Raw genomic sequence first — 27,203 nt, forward strand, 5'->3', positions numbered from 1 at the left:
ACAGTCTATATAAACAGTGCGCGACAATAATCAGTCTATATAAACAGTGCCCTACTGTAAACATAATCTATTTAATCAGTGCCCTAGAGTAAACTGTCTAATTAAACAGTGCCCTACAGTAAACCGAATCTATTTAAACACTGCCCAACAGTAAAAAGTGTATTTAAACACTGCCCAACAGTAAACCGTCTATGTAAACAGTGCCCTTCAGCAAATAGTCTATGGAAAGTGCCCTACAGTAAACAGTCTATGTAAACAGTGCCTTGCATTAAACAGAGTCTGTGTAACAGTGCCATGCAGTAAACAGAGTACATATCAACAGCGTCCTACAGAAAACAGTCGATACAAACTGCCCTACAGTGAGCAGCCTACAAAGCAGTGCCCTACAGTAAACAATCTATGTAAACAGCGCCCTGCATTAAACGGTCTGTGGAAAGTGTCCCACAAAAAATAGTCTATGTATAACTTCCCTACACTAAACAGTCTAACAGTCAATGGAACCAGTATTCAACAGAAAACAGACTATGTTCACAGTGCTCTACAGTAAACAGTCTGTATAAACAGTGCCGTACAGTAAACAGTCGATATAAACAGTGCCCTTTCGAAAACAGTCGAAGTAAGCAGTGCCCGACAGTAAACAGTCTATGTAAACAGTGCCCTACAGTAAACAGTCTATATAAAGTGTACAGTATATAGACAGTGTAAGCACTGTCCTACAGAAAACAGCGCAATGCAAACAGTGTCCGAAAGAAAACAGTCCATATAAACAGTGCCCTACAGTAAATAGCCTTTATAAACAGTGTCGTATACTACAGCCAGTGTAAACACTGTCCTACAGAAAACAGCCTATGTAAACAGTGCCCGACAGTCAATTGAAGATACACATAGTGCCCGACAGTAAACAGTTGATGTAAACAGTGCCGTACAGTAAAAAGTCTACACAAACAGTGCCGTACAGTAAACAGTCGATATAAACAGTGCCATACAGTAAACAGTCTATGTAAACTTTGCCCGACAGTAAACAGTCTGTGGAAACATTCTACTACAAAAAACATTCTCTGTAAACTGCTTCCCCCAGTAAACAGTCTATGTAAACTGTGCCCTACAATAAACAGTCTATAAAAACAGTGCCCTCCAGTAAACAGACAAAGTAAACAGTGCCCTACCGAGAACAGTCTCTGTAAAAAAAAGTGCGCTACAGTAAACAGTCTATATAAACATGCCCTTCGTAAACAGTCTATGGAAAGTGTCCTACAGAAAACAGTCTATGTAAACATTCCCTGCAGTAAACAGTCTAACAGTCAATGGAAGCAGGATTCAACAGAAAACAGACTATGTTTACAGTGCTCTACAGTAAACAGCCTATTTAAACAGTGTCCTACAGTAAACAGTCTATATAAACAGTGCCCTACATTAAACAGTTTATTTAAACATGCCCTACAGTAAACAGTCTATATAAACAGTGCCCTACAGTAAACAGTCTATATAAACAGTGCCCTACAGTAAACAGTCTATTTCAACACTGCCCAGCAGTAAACAGTCTGTGTAAACAGTGCCCTACAGTAAACAGTATATTTAAACAGTGCCCTACAGTAAACAGTCTATATCAACAGTGCCCTAGAGTAAATAGTCTATATAAACAGTGCCCTACATTAAACAGTCTATATAAACAGTATCGTGCAGTATATAGCCAGTGTAAACACTGTCCTACAGAAAACAGTCGATGTAAACAGTGCCCTACAGTAAATTTTTAATATAAACAGTGCCCTCTATTAAACAGTCTATATCAACAATGTGCTGCAGTAAACAGTCTATGTAAACAGTGCCCTACAGTCTCCAGTATATAAACAGTGCCCTTCGTAAACAGTCTATGGAACGAGTCCCACAGAAAACAGTTTATCTAAACATGCCCTACAGTAAACAGACCATGTAAACAGTGTTCAACAGAAAACAGTCTATGTTTACAGTGCCCTTCAGTAAACAGTCTATGTAATCAGTCCCCGACAGTAAATAGTCTAAATAAACATTGCCCTCCCATAAACAGTCTATATAAACATTGCCCCATTGTAGTCTGTAGAAACCGTGCCCTACAGAAAACAGTCATTGTAAACAGTGCACTACAGTTAACAGTCTCTCTAAACAGTGCACGACAGTAAACAGTCAATATAAGCGTGCCAGTTCGTAAAAAATCAATGGAAAGTGTCTTGCAGAAAACAGTCTTATAAACAGTGCCCGACAGCACTGGGCGACCGGGCACCACGGTAGCATTGTGGATAGCCCAATCGCTTCACAGCTCTAGGGTCCCATGTTCGATTCTGGCTTAGGTCACTGTCTGTGCGGAGTCTGCACATCCTCCTCGTGTGTGCGTGGGTTTCCTTCGGGTGCACCGGTTTCCTCCCACAATCCAAAGATGTGCAGGTTAGGTGTATTGGCCATGATAAATTGCCCTTAGAGCCCTGCGCCGCACAGTCTATGCAGTGTTCAACAGAAAACAGTATTTTTTTGCAGCGCCCTACAGTAAACAGACTATGTAAACAGTCTCCTGCAATAAACAGTCTATGTAAACAGTGTCTGACCGAAAACAGTCTATGTAATTAGTGCCCTGCAGTAAACAGTCCATATAGACAGTGCCTTGCATTAAACAGAGTTATGTAACAGTTCCCTCCAGGAAACAGCCTTTGTAAACTGTGCCGTACAGTAGATAGCCAGTGTAAACTTTGGCCTACAGTAAGCAGTCTATGTGAACAGCGCCTTTCAGTAAACAGAGTCTATGTAAACAGTGCTGTGCAGTAAAGTCTATATAAACTGTGCTATACTGTAAACAGTCAATATAAACAGTGCCCCAACCGATGTAAACAATGTTCAACAGAAATCAGGCTATGTTTACAGTACCCTGCCGTAAACAGTCTATCTTAACAGTGCCCTATAGTCATCCGCATTCCTCAGAACCCTGACGTTCACCCTGTACTCCGCATTCAATTTTTTTCTACCAAAATGAATCACCTCGCACTTATCAGGGTTAAACCTCATCTGCCATTTTTCGGCCCAGCTCTGCATCCTATCAATGTCTCCTTGCAGCCTACAACAGCCCTCCACCTCAGTGTAGTAGTGGACTACTACAGCAATCTTGGTGTCATCAGCAAATTTACTGACACACCCTTCAGCCCCCTCCTCCAAGTCATTGATAAAAATCACAAATAGCAATGGACCCAGCACTGATCAATGTGGTACACCGCTGGTAACTGTTCTCCAGTGTGAAAATGTTCCATTCACCACTGTCTTCTATGTGATAGCCAGTTACTTATCCAATTGGCCAAATTTCCCTCTATCCCACACCTCCTTACTTTCTTCATGAGCTGACGATGGGGAACCTTATCAAACGCCTTACTAAAATCCATGTATACGACATCAACTGCTCTACCTTCATCTACACAATTAGTTACCTTCTCAAAGAATTCAATCAAATTTGTGAGGCAAAACTTACCCTTCATGAATCCGTGTTGACGATCCCGGATTAATCTGCATCTTTTCAAATGGTCATGAATCCTATCCTTCAGGATCTTTTCCATTAACTTACCGACAACCGAAGTAAGACTTAATTGCCTATAATTACCAGGGTGATTCCTATTCCCTTTCTTGAACAGAGGAACAACATTCGCCACTCTCCAGTCCTCTGGCACTATCCCCGTGGACAGTGAGGGCCCAAAGATCAAAGCCAAAGGCACTGAAATCTCATCCCTTGCCTCCCAAAGAATTCTTGGATATATCCCATCTGGCACAGGGGACTTGTCGACCCTCAGGTTTTTCAAAATTGCTAATACATCCTTCCTCAGAACATTTACCTCCTCCAGCCTACCTGCCTGTATCACACTCAAATACCTGCCCCTCTCCTCGGTGAACACTGAAGAAAAGTATTCATTCAACGCCTCTCCTATTTCTTCTGACTCAATGCACAACTTCCCACTACTGCCTTTGACCGGCCCTACCCTCATCCTGGTCATTCTTTTATTTCTCACATAAGAGTAAAAAGTTTGGGAATTTCCTTGATCCGACCCGCCAAGGACTTCTCATGGACTTCTGGCTCTCCTTAGTCCTTTTTTGTAGCTCATTCCTTGCTGCCTTATAACTCTCAAGCGACCCAACTGAACCTTGTTTTCTCATCCTTACATACTCATCCTTTTTCCTCTTGACAAGGCATTCAACCTCTTTTGTGAACCATGGTTCCCTCACACGGCCATTTCCTCCCTGCCTGACAGGGACATATCTATCAAGGACACGTAGTATTTGTTCCATGAACAAGGTCCACTTTTCATTTGTGCCTTTCCCTGATAGTTTCTGTTCCCATCTTTTGCTCCCTAATTCTTGTCTAATCGCATCAAAAGTACTCCTCCCCCAATTATAAGCCTTGCCCTGCCGCCTGGCCCTATCCCTCTCCATTGTAATAGTGAAAGACACCGAATTGTGATCACTATCTCCAAAGTGCTCTCCCACAAACAAATCTAACACTTGGCCCGGTTCATTGCCCAGTACCAAATCCAATGTTAGGCAATGTGAGGTGAATGAACAAGAACCCTCTTGTCGACCAATCCACATATTGTGTCAGGAAACCCTCCTGCACACACTACAAAAACTGCCCCATCCGAACTGTTCGACCTATAGAGGTTCCAATCAATATTTGGAAAGTTAAAGTCATCCATGACAACTACCCTGAGACCTCCATATCTATAATCTGTTTTGCAATTCCTTCCTCCATATCTCTATTACTATTTGGGGGCCTAAAGAAAACTCCTAACAATGTGACCGCTCCTTTCCTATTTCTAACTTTGGCCCATACTACCAAAGTAGGCAGATCCCCTTCAAACTGCCTTTCTGGAGCCGTTAAACTATCCTTGATTAACAATGCTACTCCTCCACCTCTTTTACCGCTTTCCTACTCTTACTGAAACATCTATACCCCAGGACATCCAACAACCATTCCTGTCCCTGTTCTAACAATGTCCCCGTAATGGCCACAACATCGTAGTCCCAAGTACCAATCCACGCTCCAAGTTCACCTACCTTATTCCGGATGCTCTTGGCATTGACGTAGAATACTTTAACCCACATTTCTGTCTGCCGGTACACTCCTGCGACCTTGTTACTCTCCTCAGAACCTCACTACTCTCAACACTGGCTTCTGGACTACAGCTCGTTTTCCCATCCCCCTGACAAATTAGTTTAAACCCCCCCCCCCCCCACTTCCCGAAGAGCCGTAGCAAATTTCCCTCCCAGGATATTGGTGCCTCACTGTTTCATGTGCAAACCGTCCTGTCTGTACAGGCCCCACCTTCCCCAAAATGTGCTCCAATTATCCACGTAACTGAAACCCTCCCTCCTACACCTCCCTGCAGCCACGTGTTTATCTTCACTCCCTCCCTGTTCCTCACCTCAGTAGCACCGGCAACAAACCAGAAATGACAGCATTGTTTATCCTGGCTCTCAGCTTCCACCCGAGCTCCCTAAATTCCTGTTTTAAATCTCCATCCCTTCTATTACCCATGTCGTTGGTACCAATGTGTACCACGACTTGTGACTGTTCCCCCTCCCTCTTATGGATTCTGAAAACACGGTCCGCGACGTTACAGACCCTGGCACCTGGGAGGCAACATACCATCCGTGAGACTCTCGTGCCGCATAACCGTCTATCTGTCCATCTAACTATCGAGTCCCCAATAACTATTGCTCTCCTGCTCTCCCTCCTTCCCTTCTGAGCCACACGGCCGGACTCTGTGCTGGAGATCCATTCACTGTGGCTTACGCCTGGTAGGTCATCCCCTTCAACAGCATTCAAAACGGTATACTTGTTACTGAGGGGAACAACCACAGAGGATCCCTGCACTGACTGCTTCCTCCCAGCTCCTCTCACTGTCACCCATCTATCTTGATTCTGCGGAGTAACTACATCCCTGAAGTTACTATCTATGACGACCTCTGCCTCCCGAATTCATCCACCTCCAGCTCCTGTTCAAAAACGCGGTTTATGAGGAGCTGCAGATGGGTGCACCTCCCACAGGTGAAATCAGCAGGGACACTGACGGCGTCTCTCACCTCAAACATTCTGCAGGAGGAACATTGCACTGCCTTCCCTGCCATCCCCAATAGATAAAAAAAAAGTAAAAGAAAGAAAGAGCTTACCTTTAATTCACTCTACCTCTTGGTTTGGAGGAGGTGGAAGGGTGGGAGACACTACAAATATAGTGTCTAGGGTTTAGGAACTGCCCAACTTAAATACAGGTAAAAATAAAACACTTAACCAGCAACCACTACACCCCAAACAAGAACAGCAATCAGCTGTTATGGGCCTCCGCAAACAATTTAAATCTTTACTACTGACCCAGCAATAACTCTGTCCTCACTCCGACCGGATTCAGCTGGAAACAGTAAGTTTAAAAAAAAATTACACCCCTACTCGGCAAACACTCACTCAGCCAACCACTGCGCCCCAACAGGATAACACCTCAGGGAAAGGAAAAACTACTTACCAGTCACCAGCCAATCAATTACCTGCAGGCTGTGAGGTCACGGTTCAACTTCTTTCTCCTTCTACCTGCCCTCTAGTCTCCCTCTTTACCTTTACTCAGCTGGGATCCTTACAGTGATTGTTTTATTTTGGTTAGACGAGGAGTTTAGGGTTCAACTGTCACTTGATAACAGCTCCTCCTCAAACCACCGTCAAGATGCGGTGACCGGAATGCACTGATGCAAATTTTCCCTGCAACAGCCAATCAGCAGCTGCTCTCTACTGCCCTCTGCTGGATGCTTGCCTTCACTTGAACATGGACGGTGTCTTGCTCAGGTACACGTTCCGGATGCAGTGACCGCAATGCACTGCTGCAAATTTTCCCCGCAACAGCCAATCTGCAGCTCGGCTCTACTGCCCTCTGCTGGAAAGGTTACTGTGAAAAGCATTTCGGTCCCTGTTTGGGGTAGCTGGAATGGGACTTGAACCCGCGCTGCTGGTCTTGTTCCTCATTGCAAGCCGGCTGTCTTAGCCCACTGTGCTAAACCAGCCCAGACTTGTCCTCGCACGATTGCACCTCTTACCTGATCCAATATGCACTCCTCACAATACCCCTACCCCCGCCATCATCTCACCATTTCCACATTCGCTGCCCAATAGTAATGCAAATTCGGGAGAGCCAGCCCCCTTTCTGCCTCTGCCTGTACCGCAGAATCCTACAAACCCTCGGCCTCCCTCTTCCCACACAAATTCCCAGATTGGCCCATCCGCATTCCGAAAAAAGGCTTTGGGGAGAAAATTTGGGAGGGACTGAAAAACAAACCGGTATATTGGCAATATGTTCATTTTCACAATCCGGCCTCATCTTGCTTCTCTCCCGGTCTATTTATCTCCTATTCCTCTCCGTCTCCCTCTTCCCCAACTCTCCCTTTTGACGATCTCCATTTTTACCGATCCAAACACAATCTCTGCCACATTCTCTCCCTTCCTCCTCAGGTCTATACTTACCCGATATCCATCCCTGCCCATCCAATAGCCCATCTATGCTCCTCTCTCCCTCTCTGTCTCTTTCTCTTCCCCCAGGTCCATATCTATCCAAAACTACACCTCTACATATCCAATATTCCATCGCTGTCTATCCTTTTTATAAATTTAGAGTCCCCAATTCATTTTCTATAATTAAGGGGCAATTTAGCGTGCTCAATCCATCTCCCCTGCACGTATTTTAGGTTGTGGGGGCGAAACCCATGCAAACACGGGGAGAATGTGCAAACTCCACACGGGCAGTGACCCAGAGCCGGAATCGAACTTGGGACCTCGTCGCCGTGAGGCAGCAGGCTAACCACAGCCAGCCGTGCTGCCCCACGGCCTATCTAATACTACACCTCTAACTATGCACTATTCCATCACTGCCTGTCCACTACTCCATCTCTACCTATCCAATACTCCACGTCGACCTATCCAATACTACATCTCGAACTATCCAATAGAATGTGTCTCCCTATCCAATAGCCCATCTCTGCGCCTATCTTCCTTTCTGTCTCTTTCACTCTCCTCTCCTCCACAATTCCATATCTATTCAATAGCACATCTCTACCTGTTTAATAACCCATCGTTGCTCCTCTCTCCCTCTTTCTTTCACTCTCCCCTCCTCCCCAGCGCTAAACGTCCTGATATCCAATAACCCATCTTTCTCCCTCTCTCCTTCTCTGCCTCTTTCTCTCCCCATCTCCCAGCTCTATAACTTTTTAAAAAAATATTCATTTATGGGTTGTGGTTCGGCCAGAATGCATTGCCCATCCCTAGTTGCCCTTCGGAAGGTGGTGATGAGTTGCCTCATTTGACTCCTGCAGTCCTTCAGGGGCAGGTATATTCACTGATGTGTTAGGAAGGGAGTTCCAGGATTTTGCTGGGGACCTCTGGGGGAGACCGAGATGGATCATCCACTCCGCACTTCTGTCTGATGACTCAGACTTGCCCCTTGCACGTATGTGCTGGACTCCTGCATCTTTGAGGATGGGGATATTTGTGGAGCCTCCTCCTCCAGTGAGTTGTTCAATTGCACATCGTAATTCACGACTGGATGTGGCCGATCTTCAGAGCTAATCTGATGCGTTGGTTGTGGAATCGCTTCACTTGCCGACCTCACACAGCGAGATACCCCCCTACACACACACACTCCCAAACCCACACCCACCCACACAGACACATGCACACGGGTACATACACATTCACATAAGACACACATGGACAGACACACACGGACAGACACAGGGACGCAAACTAACATATACAGACAGACATATGCCCACGTCCACCCACGCGCATACACATACACTAGATATACACGACACACACACTTAGATACACCGCCAGACAGACATAGAAAGTCAAGCACACAGACAAACACTTACATAGGCACATATACCACAGTGACGCACCGACACGCACACATACACACACAGAGAGACACGCATGCAGACATACAAACTCACACAGACAGCGAAATACACATATAGACTCACAAAGGCGCATACACACTCAGACCCCCCCCCCCCCCCGCCTCCCCACATAGACGCACACACACAAACACACTGAGACGAACACCTTTCTCCAGTTGTGGAGAACCTGGTTAACCCGGACCTGGAGTCTTCTGATCAGTTTCAGTCTCTGTTCAGAATCACAGTTTTTTTTTCACAGAGGGAATGAAACGAAGTTTCATCAGATTCCTTCCTGGGATGTTGGGAGTGTCTTACCAAGAGAGATTGGCCACACTAGCCCAGTATTCTTCACAGTGACGATGTGATCAGATTGAGAAATATAAAATGCTGACAGGGATACACAGCCTTGCTGCAGGTTAAATGTTCTCCCTCGTTTGTGAGTTCTGAGTCATGTTTGGGGAGCGGGGGCGCAATATCAAATAGAGAGAAACCATTTAGGACAGAGATGAGGATATTTTGTTACTCAATGATTGATGAATATTTGAAATTCTCAGTAATACTAATATAATAATTGCTTATTGTCACAACTTGTCTTCAATGAAGTTACAGTGAAAAGCCCCTAGTCGCCACATTCCAGCGCCTGTGCAGGGAGGGGATTACGGGAACTTAACCCGCGATGCTGGCCTTGTTCTGCATTACAAGCCAGCTGTTTAGCCCACTGTGCTAAACTGGAGGGCTGTGTGAGCTAACTAATTGAGTGTGATTGTGATTGAATACGTGTGTACCGGCAGTTATGTGTGTCTGTAGCAGGTGAGTTATCACCACCTTCAAACTTTCCCCTCAGTGTCACTCAATATGCATTTCTGGATATTAAGCAGATTGTTCTGAAGAAAAACGGGGCCACATGTTTATTTGAGATAGAAGAGTCCAGATGAGAGAGGGGAGCAAAGGGTTTTAGAAACACACCACAAAACGCTGAGCAACATAAATTTCATAGAATTTACAGTGCAGAAGGAGGCCATTCGGCCCATCGAGTCTGCACCGGCTCTTGGAAAGAGCACCCGACCCAGGACCACACCTCCACCCTTAACCCCATTATCTAGACCAACACTAAGGGCAATTCTGTACACTAAGGGCAACTTAGCACGGCCAATTCAGCTAACCTGCACATCTTTGGACTGGGGGAGGAAACCGGAGCACCCGGAGGAAACCCACGCAGACACGGGGAGAACGTGCAGACTCCGCACAGACAGTGACTCAAGCCGGGAATCGAAACTGGGACCCTGGAGTTCTGAAGCAATTGTGCTAACCACAATGCTACCGTGGTGTCCTAAAGTGCAACATATGTCGATCAAACCGAAAAAAAACCAAAGCATAAATATGATTCTAGGAGATAACAATGACAATAAACGAAAAGAAATGTGTATAGGTATCTTCATACCACGTGGTTGAAAGTATGGATACCATTATTGCTTTTGTTTAAATGCTCCTCCTCCTATTGCTACTACATTTAGAACACCACTAATCATACTTTAAAAACAGCAGTAGCAATAATGTAAAGGCATTGGTGGAAATGCAAAGAAATCCATGTACATTATTTCAGAAGTAAGGTTGCACATTTCAGAAGGGTAAACAGTAAAGAGGGAAAGTATGTGGCAATCTGGCAGTGTCAAATTTACGGCATGTGGGCATTGCTGGTTAGGCCAACATTTATTGTCCATCCCTAGTTACCCTTCAGAAGGGCCCTGTTCACACGTAGCACAATAATTTATCGGGAGGAGCTAGAGACGGTCGAATTGTGGTCAGACTAAATCTAGGTGACAGAGCAGGGGAGAGTAACTAATTAATTCCTCTGTAAACACAGCAGGATGTTTTATTCACTGATTGGACAGAGTGTGGAACTTGCTCCTGGGTTGCTGAATTGATGAGAATATCTCAGAAACATTGATCATTGACTTTGGAATACGGACCTATTCAATGGAGGGACTGAGAAAGCTGGTTAACTGCGAACATCCCCATATCCCAGGAGGGTCTCTGATAGGCTGAACTCTCAGTGTTCCGAGTTCATTGATTGGCTTTAGCAGCTGTCAGTCTGAAATCAGAGTCTCTAATTAGCTGAGGGGCTGTAAATCAGCGACTGGCTGGACCTCCTGATTGGCTGAAAGACTGCCGAAAAGTGACTGGAGCTCCTGATTGGCTGGGATGATGCAGGTCAGCGGTGGAGCTCCTGACTGGCTTAGCGGGGCAGTTAGTCCCGATTTGAGGAGCTCTGTCAGTTGTATTTATTGATTAGCTTCCTAATTGATGTAACCGGATATGTCACCGCGATCTTGACCTGCTCCCTGAACTTGGACTGAGTTATCACATAAATAATTGTATTTGTGCAGCAATTTAAATCTAGCAGCATATATCCAACTACCTGTAAATTATATTGAGATTCAGTGAGGTCAATTACTCCCCTCAAATCAAAATAGATCACGTTAAATTCAAACACTGTCCAGAGGGCAATGAACGTTCCGGAGAGGCTGAAGAGTAAAATTATTGACTTCCTTCTGCTCTCCATCTCTGGGTCTCTGCGTTTGTCTCCCTGTTTCTGAGCCTTCAGTGTCTTCCGGACACGACTGGTGATTATAATGTGTCTGACTGTCAGAGCGTTGATCAACAGGATTATGCCGAATGGGATCAATGGGCTTGTAATCTGAGCAAACAAGATAAATGAGACCCACATGGGGTCAGTGAAAAAGCTCATCTTTCTCTGACAGCCCCACTGGACATTGTCGATTGTCTGCATAGGTTCATATAAAAAGTACCAGGGGATGTTTCTGACACAGACCACGATGCAGGTTATTGACAGAACCACAGCCGCAGTTCTCTCTGTGCAATATTTAGTTTTCAGTTTCATAAGAACATAAGAACATAAGAACTAGGAGCAGGAGTAGGCCATCTGGCCCCTCGAGCCTGCTCCGCCATTCAATGAGATCATGGCTGATCTTTTGTGGACTCAGCTCCACTTTCCGGCCCGAGCACCATAACCCTTAATCCCTTTATTCTTCAAAAAACTATCTATCTTTACCTTAAAAACATGTAATGAAGGAGCCTCAACTGCTTCACTGGGCAAGGAATTCCATAGATTCACAACCCTTTGGGTGAAGAAGTTCCTCCTAAACTCAGTTCTAAATCTACTTCCCCTTATTTTGAGGCTATGCCCCCTAGTTCTGCTGTCACCCGCCAGTGGAAACAACCTGCCCGCATCTATCCTATCTATTCCCTTCATAATTTTAAATGTTTCTATAAGATCCCCCCTCATCCTTCTAAATTCCAACGAGTACAGTCCCAGTCTACTCAACCTCTCCTCATAATCCAACCCCTTCAGCTCTGGGATTAACCTAGTGAATCTCCTCTGCACACCCTCCAGCGCCAGTACGTCCTTTCTCAAGTAAGGAGACCAAAACTGAACACAATACTCCAGGTGTGGCCGCACTAACACCTTATACAATTGCAACATAACCTCCCTAGTCTTAAACTCCATCCCTCTAGCAATGAAGGACAAAATTCCATTTGCCTCCTTAATCACCTGTTGCACTTGTAAACCAACCTTCTGTGACTCATGCACTAGCACACCCAAGTCTCTCTGAACAGCGGCATGCTTTAATATTTTATCGTTTAAATAATAATCCCGTTTGCTGTTATTCCTACCAAAATGGATAACCTCACATTTGTCAACATTGTATTCCATCTGCCAGACCCGAGCCCATTCACTTAACCTATCCAAATCCCTCTGCAGACTTCCAGTATCCTCTGCACTTTTCGCTTTACCACTCACCTTAGTGTCATCTGCAAACTTGGACACATTGCCCTTGGTCCCCAACTCCAAATCATCAATGTAAATTGTGAACAATTGTGGGCCCAACACGGATCCCTGAGGGACACCACTAGCTACTGATTGCCAACCAGAGAAACACCCATTTATCCCAACTCTTTGCTTTCTATTAATTAACCAATCCTCTATCCATGCTACTACTTTACCCTTAATGCCATGCATCTTTATCTTATGCAGCAACCTTTTGTGTGGCACCTTGTCAAAGGCTTTCTGGAAATCCAGATATACCACATCCATCGACTCCCCGTTATCTACTGCACTGGTAATGTCCTCAAAAAATTCCACTAAATTAGTTAGGCACGACCTGCCTTTTACGAACCCATGCTGCGTCTGCCCAATGGGACAATTTCTATCCAGATGTCTCGCAATTTCTTCCTTGATGATAGATTCCAGCATCTTCCCTATTACCGAAGTTAAACTCACTGGCCTATAATTTCCTGCTTTCTGCCTACCTCCTAATTTAAACAGTGGCGTCACGTTTGCTAATTTCCAATCCACCGGGACCACCCCAGAGTCTAGTGAATTTCGGTAAATTATCACTAGTGCATCTGCAATTTCCCTAGCCATCTCTTTTAGCACTCTGGGATGCATTCCATCAGGGCCAGGAGACTTGTCTACCTTTAGCCCCATTAGCTTGCCCATCACTCCCTCCTTAGTGATAACAATCGTCTCAAGGTCCTCACCTGTCATAGCCTCATTTCTATCAGTCACTGGCATGTTATTTGTGTCTTCCACTGTGAAGACCGACCCAAAAAACCTGTTCAGTTCCTCAGCCATTTCCTCATTTCCCAATATTAAAACTCCCTTCTCATCCTCTAAAGGACCAATATTTACCTTAGCCACTCTTTTTTGTCTTATATATTTGTAAAAACTTTTACTGTCTGCTTTTATATTCTGAGCAAGTTTACTCTCATACTCTATCTTCCTCTTCTTTATAGCTTTTTTAGTAGCTTTCTGTTGCCCCCTAAAGATTTCCCAGTCCTCTAATCTCCCAGCAATCTTTGCCACTTTATATGCTTTTTCCTTCAATTTGATACTCTCCCTTATTTCCTTAGATATCCACGGTCGATTTTCCCTCTTTCTTCCGTCCTTCCTTTTTGTTGGTATAAACCTTTGCTGAGCACTGTGAAAAATCGCTTGGAAGGTTCTCCACTGTTCCTCAACTGTTCCACCATAAAGTCTTAGCTCCCAGTCTACCTTAGCTAGTTCTTCTCTCATCCCCTTGTAATCTCCTTTGTTTAAACACAAAACATTTGTATTTGATTTTACTTTCTCACCCTCCATCTGTATTTTAAATTCCACCATATTGTGATCGCTCCTTCCGAGAGGATCCCTAACTATGAGATCATGAATCAATCCTGTCTCATTACACAGGACAAGATCTAGGACCGCTTGTTCCCTCGTAGGTTCCATTACATACTGTTCTAGGAAACTATCGCGGATACATTCTATAAACTCCTCCTCACGGTTGCCTTGACCGACCTGGTTAAACCAATCGACATGTAGATTAAAATCCCCCATGATAACTGCTGTACCATTTCTACATGCATCAGTTATTTCTTTGTTTATTGCCTGCCCCACCATCTCGTTACTATTTGGTGGCCGATAGACTACTCCTATCAGTGACTTTTTCGCCTTACTATTCCTGATTTCCACCCAAATGGATTCAACCTTATCCTCCATAGCACCGATGTCATCCCTTACTATTGCCCGGATGTCATCCTTAAATAACAGAGCAACACCACCTCCCTTACCATCCACTCTGTCCTTCCGAATAGTTTGATACCCTCGGATATTTAACTCCCAGTCGTGACCATCCTTTAACCATGTTTCAGTAATGGCCACTAAATCATAGTCCTTCACGATGATTTGTGCCACCAACTCATTTACTTTATTCCGAATACTACGAGCATTCAGGTAAAGTACACTTATGTTGGTTTTTTTACCTCTGTTTTGAATCTTAACATCTCCAGTTTTATTCCTTTTGTTATTACTGGGCCTATTCACTGTGCTCCCCTCAGTCACTGTACCTTGTACTGTCGCCCTTATGGATTTCTGACTATGTCTTCTCTGCCTTGCACTTTTCCCCTTACTTCCTTTTGTTTCTGTCCCTGTTTTACTACCTTCCAACTTCCAGCATTGGTTCCCATCCCCCTGCCACATTAGTTAAACCCTCCCCAACAGCTCTAGAAAACACCCCCCTAGGACATCGGTTCCAGTCCTGCCCAAGTGCAGACCGTCCGGTTTGTACTGGTCCCACCTCCCCCAGAACCGGTCCCAATGCCCCAGGAGTTTGAATCCCTCCCTCTTGCACCATCTCTCGAGCCACGCATTCATCCTATCTATCCTGACATTCCTACTCTGACTAGCTCGTGGCACTGGTAGCAATCCTGAGATTATTACCTTTGAGGTCCTACTTTTTAGTTTAACTCCTAACTCCCTGAATTCCGCTTGTAGGACCTCATCCCGTTTTTTACCTATATCGTTTGTGCCTATGTGCACCACGACAGCTGGCTGTTCACCCTCCCCCCCTAGAATGTCCTGCAGCCGCTCCGAGACATCCTTGACCCTTGCACCAGGGAGGCAACATACCATCCTGGAGTCTCGATTGCGTCCACAGAACCGCCTGTCTATTCCCCTTACGATCGAGTCCCCTATCACTATAGCCCTGCCATTTTTCTTCCTGCCCTGCTGTGCAGCAGAGCCAGCCACGGTGCCATGAACCTGGCTGCTGCTGCCTTCCCCTGGTGAGCCATCTCCCTCAACAGTATCCAAAGCGGTATATCTGTTTTGCAGGGAGATGATGTCGTGGTTCCCCAGGACGACAATTTGTTTGTACCTATTCAAATATTAAAACACAGAGAGTCTGAGGAGCGATCTTCCAAGCAGTGAACTTTATTTTCCTTAGCATGAGAAAAACAAAGCTGAGATTGTCCGGAGCAATCTAAAAAAGCTTCAGGGCTTACCGCCTTTTATGTACATTTTAACTCCATGATTCAAACTCTTATCTTAATTTACAGCCCTCTTATCTTGCTTTCCTTACTTTGGCCACCACTGTTTATAGTGAGCCTCTATCTGTCTCAGTCAAGACTGGTCGTTTCTCTCTCTGCTTCGTCAACCATGGTAGCCATAAGTCAGTCCTTATCTCGTCTCTGTAAACTTTCCTGCTTGTTGAAACAAGCGTGGTTTTTGCTGACCAAGGCCGAATGTATACAAAAACAGGCTTCCTTCATTCCTGTCTTTTTATGGCCCTTATTTATGGCCAACCATTTTAGTTAAGCCCTGAGCCGTGTTCATTGTTTTCCCAAGTGACTGTTGTATTTTAAATGTTAGGTAAAGCTATACTCTTTTTCTGGGTCTTCTGCTTTAATCATATTAACTATACTTGATTACATTAGCTATACTTGATTACATTAGATATACTTGATTACATTAGGTCACACAAAGTTACCCTGGGTTACACACTCATCTCAATACTCACCTAAATCTACTTTATCATTTCACTAAAACCTATGATTCTAAACTTGGTACCTAACTCATACAATATCCAGTACAAATTCCCTTACATGTCCCCCCTTTGAGGCTATTCCCTAGCCTCACACAAATTACCAAGCTCAAATAATCCCCTTACTGGATCCCATTTACAATTTATTTTAAACACTTTTTGCAGGCAATGTGGAGGAGCCGAATACTTTGGGCAGGGAACAATGTCCCTAATTCTTCTTTATCATAATTCATCTATCCAGGTTCTAATTCTCGGGTCGCTCCCCCAGATTGCTTGCTCCTGACAGTCATCAGCCAAAAACCTTCCCACCCTTGTCAAGGGAAGGAAAAAAGACTGATTCCTGTGTACAGACTAAGTTCTCCAAGTCTCTTGCGAATTTCAGTCAGGTGCTGTTGTTGGTACAAAGCAATCGTCCATTATTATAGTCCTTTCACAGAGTGACGAGTTTCCATCTCGACCAGGGTCATGGTGAATCCGCTCATCGGAGGCAGCTCAAGGTTTTCCCGTTCCTCTGTTTTTCCTCGCGAGCGTGAGCTGCTTGTAACCATCATCTGCCGTGTTGCAACTCTGGTAAGGAAGGATCTCAGGGCGGGTAGAAAACAACAAAATATGAGTCCTAGAACGGTTATGATTGTGATTGCTACAGCTCCAGCTTTGGCGAACCATGCCCCCCATCTTCCGAACATCCTATCCAACCAATTCCAGGCTTCATGCCCAAACCCAGCATTTTCTTTCACTTCTGCCCTAAGATTCTTCAACTTATTCATGGCCCGTGTAAATGACCCCTCTGGATCAGTGTTGTTAGGGATAAATGTGCAACACTGATCTCCAAACATAACACAGACCCCTCCTTTCTCCGCCAGGATCCAATCTAATGCCTGTCGATTTTGCCATGCCATCTTACTGGTCGCATCCAACTGCTCTCCCAATGCTTCCAGGGCATCATCTGTATAATTAATAAACCTCTGCTGATTATAATAGATGTAATTGATCCACTCAGTGTTTTTGCTGGGTGTGATCCAAACAAATATGGATTCAAACCCCGCAGCTATCTCGTTCCTAGCTTTGAACTCATTCGGGATGCCTCGGGGCTGTCCGATTGCGTCCAGTTGTACCCTAGGGTCAGGGGTATATGCCCTCTTAACTTTTCGGGTTTTAATTTCTTCTTCCACCGGCAGTATTACAGTGCTCTGGGCCAACATAACTCGGGCACACAGTCCCCTCCAATCCAGTGGTAAGTGTGCCAGTATCCCTTTTTCCGGGCCACAAAGCCACCAGAGGTCTGCCAGTTGGTTTACTTGATATTCTAATACATAAGGAGGGGGTGGCGATCCCCCATTAACAGGAATGATCAGACTAAGGGCGTTAGTTATATTCCAAATCCGTATACACTCTCCTGTGTAGTGTCCCACACTACTCCCCGTGCTGCTTACCCTCAAATAACAATCTTGGATTCGTAAGTTAGGCTGTACCCTCCATTCCTTCGGGACCGCGTCCATCGCCGTTCTTGGCCAATTTGGACAATTGTGGGCGGGATTGTACATGCCCTTTTTTACCCCAGCAAACAGGACACAGTGGTACTGACACCTCGGCAGCCTCCCTTTACAAAGGTCAATACATGCGGATCCTGTACAGTCTACCGTTTCATACGTGAATGTCCGATTCCCTACCTTATATGTCTGTGTATATGTGGTGTGTGCACGGCAATTTTCCTTTTTCCAGTTTTGCCGCATGGTTCTACAGTCTTCTGATCCCCACGGTACATCAATTACTTGGGTATAAGGGTTCTCTGATGCACATACCACACAATCTTTCCCCTCACTGTTTTTCTGACCTGTATACTCAGCCCATTTCCACCATCTGTTCCTTGTTGCTTTCTCCCAAATAGTATCCGTACTCACTGATCGCCTACGTCTTGTTTGTCTTAATACTCTACCTTCCTGATTCCGCACCCCTATATCATCTGCATCCCGCTTTCCCTTGTTACGGGTCAAGGAAGTCCCCCAGGGAAACAGTTTCCAAGTCCCATGTGGGGAACGAGGCCCTTTCCCCGTCCTCACCTCCCTCGGCACCGTGACTAACAGGCTCAGGCTGGGCATTTGTATCATCAGCCAGCTCATGCACAGAACCACTCTCATCATCATTTATTATTTCTGCTGTACTTTGGCTCTGCTCCTCCTCCTCACGATTCTCCTCGTGTAGTTCTATCTCTTCCTCGCTGCTACTTCTATCCGCCCTACCTCTAACTTCAGTCTCCCTTCTCTCCCCTACCCCGGGTACCGTTCTGGTACAATGGTTCAAGTGATACCACAGTGTACTGCCTTCTACTTGCAACGCCGTGGGAGATACTCTGGTGACTTCAAACGGCCCTTCTCGTCTGGGTTCATGCCAACGTCTCCGGAACTTTCTGATGTATACTTGATCTCCCGGTGTGATCTGGTGTTCCGTGGCAGGGCTCTCCTCCTCCTTGGCCTTTTCCTGTTCAAAAATAGTTATATGTATAAAAGTTAATTGTCGTACATACTCTCTTGCATCCTGATCTAAACACTCCAATGTGGGGCCCCCTGTTCCCCCGATCTTTGGCACCGGCATTACTCTTCCTGTCATCATCTCATGCGGGCTTAAATGTGTGATTCTGTTTTCCTGACTCCTGTACTGCATTAAAGCCAATGGCAGAGCATCTATCCAGTTTTTTCCTGTCTCACTACAAATTTTGCTTATTTTAGCCTTGAGGGTTCCGTTTGCTCTCTCCACCATTCCTTGGGATTGAGGATGATACACACATCCAAACCTCTGCTTTATACGGAGTGCTGAGAGTGTCTCTCTCAGTGCCCTCACTATAAAAGCAGATCCATTGTCTGAACTTAATTGCATGGGTATGCCAAATCTTGGGATAATTTCTTTTGACAGGAAGTTAATTACCGTTCCAGATCCTTGATCTTTGGATGGCGTTGCTTCTATCCATCTGCTGAATCTATCAATAATCACTAGCATGTATCTTTTTCCTCTTACCACCTTTCCCATATCCACATAGTCCATGCATAGATGTTTAAACGGCCCTTCTGGAATGGGTATGTGCCCTATTGGGGCAGTAATGCCTTTCCTGATATTATTCTGAGCACACACCTCACACAGACCCAGTATGTAGTCAATTGAGTTCTGCAGGTATGGTGACCAGAATCCTTCTTTCTTAATCTTCCTAGCCACTTCTCCTCTCGCACAGTGATCCACCCCGTGTGCTTCACTAATTAGTACGGTTAGTAACGATGTGGGTGCTATGATCAACCCTTCCCCATTTCTCCATATTTTGTCATGTTGTCCCTGTAATGCTCCTCTCTCTCTCCACATTGTTTTTTCTGCTACAGGGGCTTCTTCCTGCAATTGTGCCACATCTTCTAATGTGATTTGAGGTTCGATATTCCCCACACCTGGCCCTGGGTGCGGCCTTGCTATTTCTACTGGGGCTATCGTAGCCTCAATGTATCCTGATGCTTCTTTAGCCGCCTTGTCAGCTTTGGTATTTCCCTGTGTGATGTTATCTATTCCCTTTTTATGCGCCTGACACTTAATTATGGCTAATTCCCTTGGGCCCATCATAGCCCTTATTAAAGCCCTGATTTGAACTTCGTGTTGAATTGGTCCTCCTCCGCTTTTCATAAATCCCCTTTGCTTCCATATTGCCCCAAACAGGTGACAAACCCCGTGGGCATAGGCCGAATCAGTATAAATTTCCACTGCTTCCCCGTTTGCTAATTCACATGCTCTGGTCAGTGCTTCAAGCTCCGCTAACTGGGCTGAGCATGGCTGCTCACATTCTTTTGCCTCCACTACCTCAAATGTTTTCCCTTTCTGTTCAACTACTGCATAGCCAGCATGATTTCCCCTATGATCCCTATGGCACGAGCCGTCAACATACAACGTTCTCTTTTCTTCTGTGTTTAACCTATCTGCCTTCAGATCTTTCCTCAGTTTCATAAACGCTCTTGTCTCTCTCACACACTCATGCTCCTCTCCCTCATGTGGCAATGGCATATAGTCAGCTGGGTTGGCCCTATTGCACTTTACTATCGTAATGTCCGGGAATGTGGTCAGCATTTGAAAATGGTGAATTCTAGCCGGCGTCAGAACAAACTTCCCTTTTTCAATCAATTCAGCTATTTTATGGTATACATGTATGTTTATCGGATATCCCATTGTGACCGTAGCTGCCTTTTCGTACGCCCACCAAGCTGCTGCCAGGCCTTGATAACACGGCGGGTATCCCATTGCTACGTCATCTAGCTTGGTACTATAATATGCTACAGTCTGCCTTCGCCTCCCCTTGCAATTTTCCTGTGTTAACACTGCTGTAGCAAATCCGGCTTCTCTGTTACTCACAAATAAATCAAAGGGCTTGTCATAGGTCGGTAAAGCCAATGCTGGTGCCTGTGCCATTTCACTCTTTATATTCTCAAATGCTTCTAGCGCATCTTTGTCCCATTTTAGTTTGGCTTTTAATTCGTCACACCCTGCTTCCTTCATTATCTTTCGTAGTGCCTGCGTTTTTTCTGCATAGTTTTCCACCCATTCTGAACTGAAGCCTGTCATTCCCAAAAATGTCATCATTTGTCCCACCGTCTGTGGTTTCGGAATTTTCAGTACTGCTTCTATTTGCTGTGAAGCTATCCCCTTCTGCCCTGCGGATATTTCTCTCCCCAAGTATTCTACCTTTCTCTGGCACAGCTGCAGCTTCTTCCAGGATACTTTATGACCCCCCTCTGGTAGTCTTTTCAAAAGTTTTAAACTATCCTTCCTGCATTGTTCTTGTGTCTCTGTGCATAATAGTAAATCATCCACATACTGTAGCAGTGTTCCTTCCAACTGTATTCCTTCTAAATCTGCTTTCAACACCTGATTGAATACATGTGGGGAATGTTTAAATCCTTGGGGCATTCTATTGTATGTGTATTGTTTCCCCTCGTACGTAAATGCAAAGAGATACTGACTTTCTGGAGCTAGTGGCACACTAAAAAATGCTGAACATAGGTCGATTACAGTAAACCATCTACTTTCAGGTGGTATATTTGTCAGCAAGGTGTAAGGGTTTGGAACTTCTACGGGCATATCTTCCACTACCTCATTAATTGCCCTTAGGTCATGCACCAATCTCCATTTTTCTCCGTCCGCCTTCTTTACTGGTAGGAGCGGGGTATTACACCTACTCCGGGTTTCCTTTAATACCCCTGCTTCTATCAATCCCTTAATCGTTTCTCTAATTCCTTCAATTGCTTCTGTCTTGATTGGGTATTGTGGTCTATAGGGCCCCTGGCGTCCTGTCTTTAATCTGACTTCAACTGGATTAGCGTTTTTAACCCTCCCTACATCCGTGTCCTGTCTGGACCACAACTCCTGTGGGAGGGAGTTCAAATCCTGCTCTAAGCTCTCTCTCCATTCCCGCTCCTGTTTCTCACTTTGCACTCCTATTGTTATCTGCTTTGGTGTCCCAAGCATCCTAACATCCAAAATTATTTTCGTCATTTGTCCATCGCTGGACGTCCAAATATCCGCACTGTCTGTCTGTACAAATTCTAAGTCTTGCGCTCTTAACACCATGGGTCCTAGGTCCTTTGATCTATATCCCGGATTAACTTTCAATGTGACATGTGGCTCCGCCCCAGGTACAGAGAACCATTTGTCAATCCATTCATTCCTAACGATTGCGAGGGCCACTCCCTCTAGTCCAATTAAAATACTTCCTGACTTTATTTCCTGTTCTCGTCCTGCCTCCTTTTCCCATTTCTCTTGTATTTCAGGTGCCTGTCCTTCATCAAATATCATTGTACTATGTAATTCTGTTCTCGGCCACTTGGCTTGTGGAACCCAAGTGTCTATAAGTTTTCCCCAGACTGTCCAGATCTGTTTTTTAATTTGTTCCTCTATATCTCCCAGCCAATATACATTAACCCCTTCCTTTCCTGGTACCTCAAGTGAATACATTCCCATCAAATCAATTCCTTGTTCGGTACATTCTAATTTCAGTCCCAGACCTAGGATTGCGTCCCTTCCCAATAGATTTAAAGGAGTTTTATCATATACTAAAATAGGTACATGGGTAGTTTTATTTCCAATGGTAATAGGCACCGGCATCGTCATTTGAGCTAGTGTTATTTTCCCCGAGAACCCCACAGTTTTTACAAACCGGTTTGACAATGGTAGGTGATCCGCATATTTCGTTTGTATGCACGTACAGGTGGCACCGGTGTCTATCATCATGGGGACCTCGATCCCGCCTACTCTAGCATTAACTATAGGTTCCTGCTCTGCGGTTTCTGTTATTTGTACGTACTGTCCTACCATTTCGGGGTTCTCTGGGCCTCTCTATGCGAAACTCTGATGGTTCCCCGGCCCTTGAAACATCGGGACGCTGTTCGGCGACCCTTGGATCAGCTGTTGGCCTGCCTGTTGCTGGTTTTCTCCCTGTCTGGTGGAATTCCGCGGGCAATTCCTTTTTATGTGACCTGTCTCCCCGCACCCCCAGCACACACCTGGAGGGCCAGGCAGTGGTCCCTGTCTCGGAGTTTGATAATTAACCTGTCCCTGTCCTCTCTGATTCTGAAAGGGTGGCCTACCACCTCCCTGTCCTTTCCCATTTTTATTCCAGTCAGTCTGATTTTGTAGGGCGTATCGGTTTTGATAATTTAGGCTGTGGGCTTCTGGGTTTATGGGCAGTGGGAAGGCAGAAATGTTATAGGTTACGATGGGCTGGCCTCCATCTCCGCTTCCCCCTATTGTTAGTGCAGGTATTTCCCCTGGCTTCTGTTCCACCATCATCGGTGCTATTTTTCTGGGTGTGAGATCTTCTTTTGCCTTTAGCTTATCTTTGTTTTTGATCTCCTCCAATTGTGCCTGAAGGAGTTTACGTTGTATCTCCTTCAGCTGTTTGTCTGCATTCTTTTCATCTTTGCGATGTCTTTCTACTGCATGGGCAACATAATCCACAAAGTCCCGGTAACTTTTTGAGTCCAAGCCCACTACATCCTCCAGTTTTGTTTTAGCTGAGACTGGCAGGCCCTCTAGAATTGCAGCCCGGAACATGGAGTTGGTCAGCGGGTCTGTTAGAATGTCCCTCTCCGTGTCCCTTTTCCACCTTTTTAATTGATTTTCCACATACACAGCTGCATTCTCCTCCTCTCCCAGTGGCTCTCCCCTTAGGGTTTTTACATCCATTCGATTGGGGTACATATTCCTTAGTGCCTGCCATATGTCTTGTCGGTACGGGTCCATTAGTGTCCCGTCTACGTTTGGGTCATGAGCTGCGGTCTGGATGCCGGCACGTCTCATTACTTCTGCCATTTGGTCCATTCCTAGCACTTTTGTCAGGAGAGCTTTGATGTCACCCAGTGCCATCCTTTTTCCCACCATTCCTGCTTCCAACTGTCCAACCCACCTTCCAGCCCCATCCAAAATATTGGGTAATTCATTAATTAGATTAGGCAAATCCTGACCTGACCAAGGGATATACTGTGCTCTGCCACCTTTCAGAATCACCGGGAACACCTTTTTCTTTCTTTTTTCCACCTCTGGAAACTTTACAGTTTGGTGTCTTACCCGCGTCGATTTTCTTTGTTCTCCTAACACTGATTGTCCCCCTTCGCTGTCACTACTTTCTCCTGTCTCTCCTTCCGTCTCTTCCTCGACTCTTACTGGGTGCTTCCACGTCCATACATCCCCCTTTTCTCGTCTTTCTGCCTCTTTGCGCCTTTTCCCACATGTTTCCTCTATGCTTCTTCTTCTTTCTCTTTCCTTTCTGCTGGCTTTGACCCTCTTTCCTTCTATTTTTCCCTGTGACGTCTCACTTTCACCCTCGCAAGGATCAGGACTTGTTTTTCCCTCATCTTTTCTTCTATCATTCTTTCCCTCCTCTTCTCGTTCCTTTTCCTTTTCCATTCCCTTTCTTTTCTTAGATTTATCTTTTATTTTGTAGTTCTTTATCATTCCCTTCTGGTCCTCACATCTCTCTACGCACCATGTGCCTTCCTCCGGCCACGGTGTATTAGTTTTACTTGTTCTTTTGGCCCATTTTTTAGAAACGTGTTCTATGTCTCCCCTGAGGGCTGGGAATTTATCCCCTAATGTTTCCACTGGTGTTTTAATTTGGTGTGCCATTACTTGTCTTTTCGGATTACTGTCACAATTTGTATCACTTAATCCGTCAGAGTTAGGTGTCACAGTGATTATTACTTGCTGTGTCGTTTTTCCGTGTTCAGTCCCCTGTTTACCTTTCTCTTGGGTGTCCCTTGACAATATCTGTAATTCTAACCGGGGTCTCGATATCCACTTCCCCGTAGTCCCCTGTCCCGGCTCTATCTTCCTTTCCCGGGCTAGAGGGTAGTAGGTTTTTACGTGCTCGTCTATGTCTATAGAAACCCTATATCGATCAGATTCCTTTATTAATTTCCCTAGAGTTTCCAAGTTTATTTCGTCTATCCAATTCCTATCGGCTATTCTTTCCCACTTTACATACGGCCACTCGTTCTCTACCTCTTTTAAGTTAGTTATATGTGTAATTTCTCCCCAATCCAGTGTTGCTTCCGTTTTTGTTATTTTCCTTTCTTAATTCCCTGACTAATCTTCCTTCCCAATCGATTATACCACTCTTTCCGCTAGGCGGTTTTGTCAGTGTGACCTTTCCACGTTGTTAGTTATTACCCTACCTGTGTTCCGACTCTCCTTCTTATTTCAGTCCTCCACGCTGCTGTCTCAGACCAGTTTGTTCAAATTGGTCTTTTACTTTCTCTATTCTAGCTGTTAATCCCCCCCCCCTCCGGGGTTAGGTTCCCCTCCTATGCTTTTGACTACCGTATTAGGTCAGAGAGTGATCTCTCACTGATCTCTCTCCCTCTCGGCTGACGTCCGTTACCCGAGGTCCTGGGTAGGTTTGGACTGGCAGATTTTTCCCACACTTACTCTCTTCTGGGCAAGTCGTATCCTGGAAAAACCCGCTCCAAACCGGTTGACTTAACCTAATTGCATTACCTTAGCGTTCGGCCTTTTTCTCGTCTCCCTTTTTACCCACTCACAGACAATACAGTATTCACAGTGCGCTTTGCATGCAAAACTCTACTCTTCAGATCAGACTCAGTCTCTCAAAACTATTTTACCCAATTTGGTTTTAGTCACGCAGGATATCTTTGTGGTTGGGGAGATTCAAGACCAGCAAAGAGCTGAGTGCGCCGGGCCTCGAGATCCCTTTTCTGACAACAAGGATTTACGTGCAATACAAATCTGCTTACCTTGCTGTCAGAATGCCGGCTTTGGGATGTCCAGCCCCGGTCGGACCTTCGCCTCCGCCACTCCTTCCAGATGCTTTTCTGGGCGATCTCTCACCAACCCTGCTCTCGCAGCGCCAATTTTCTCGTGGTTCCCCAGGACGACAATTTGTTTGTACCTATTCAAATATTAAAACACAGAGAGTCTGAGGAGCGATCTTCCAAGCAGTGAACTTTATTTTCCTTAGCATGAGAAAAACAAAGCTGAGATTGTCCGGAGCAATCTAAAAAAGCTTCAGGGCTTACCGCCTTTTATGTACATTTTAACTCCATGATTCAAACTCTTATCTTAATTTACAGCCCTCTTATCTTGCTTTCCTTACTTTGGCCACCACTGTTTATAGTGAGCCTCTATCTGTCTCAGTCAAGACTGGTCGTTTCTCTCTCTGCTTCGTCAACCATGGTAGCCATAAGTCAGTCCTTATCTCGTCTCTGTAAACTTTCCTGCTTGTTGAAACAAGCGTGGTTTTTGCTGACCAAGGCCGAATGTATACAAAAACAGGCTTCCTTCATTCCTGTCTTTTTATGGCCCTTATTTATGGCCAACCATTTTAGTTAAGCCCTGAGCCGTGTTCATTGTTTTCCCAAGTGACTGTTGTATTTTAAATGTTAGGTAAAGCTATACTCTTTTTCTGGGTCTTCTGCTTTAATCATATTAACTATACTTGATTACATTAGCTATACTTGATTACATTAGCTATACTTGATTACATTAGGTCACACAAAGTTACCCTGGGTTACACACTCATCTCAATACTCACCTAAATCTACTTTATCATTTCACTAAAACCTATGATTCTAAACTTGGTACCTAACTCATACAATATCCAGTACAAATTCCCTACGATCGAGTCCCCTATCACTATAGCCCTGCCATTTTTCTTCCTGCCCTGCTGTGCAGCAGAGCCAGCCACGGTGCCATGAACCTGGCTGCTGCTGCCTTCCCCTGGTGAGCCATCTCCCTCAACAGTATCCAAAGCGGTATATCTGTTTTGCAGGGAGATGACCGCAGGGGACACCTGCACTGCCTTCCTACTCTTGCTCTTTCTTTTGGTCACCCATTTTCTATCTCCCTCAGTAACCTTCACCTGCGGTGTGACCAACTCGCTAAACGTGCTATCCACGACCTCCTCAGCATCGTGAATGCTCCAAAGTGAGTCCATCCGCAGCTCCAGAGCCGTCAAGCGGTCTAACAAGAGCTGCAACTGAACACACTTCTTGCACGTGAAGGAGCCAGGGACAGTGGACGTGTCCCTGAGCTCCCACATCGCACACGAGGAGCATGACACGGGTCTGGGATCTCCTGCCATGTCTTAAACCCTTGGTAAACTTAAACAACTAGAATTTCAAAATAAAAATAAATAAATTAGACAATGAAAAGAAAAAGAGAGACTACTTACCAGTCACTTACCAGGGTTAAAAAGCACCTCCTCACACTCTGCACCGAATTACCTCACTGCACCAAATTACCAAATTTCAATCCTCCACTCTGTACGAGTCTCACTCCGGATGAGTCTCCTGGAAAGTGCTTGCTTACTTTGTGCGCAGTCTCTCTGTCTTTTATACAGAC

The sequence above is a fragment of the Scyliorhinus canicula genome, chromosome 30 (assembly GCF_902713615.1).
Source record: "Scyliorhinus canicula chromosome 30, sScyCan1.1, whole genome shotgun sequence".
NCBI classification, from domain to species: Eukaryota; Metazoa; Chordata; class Chondrichthyes; order Carcharhiniformes; family Scyliorhinidae; genus Scyliorhinus; species Scyliorhinus canicula.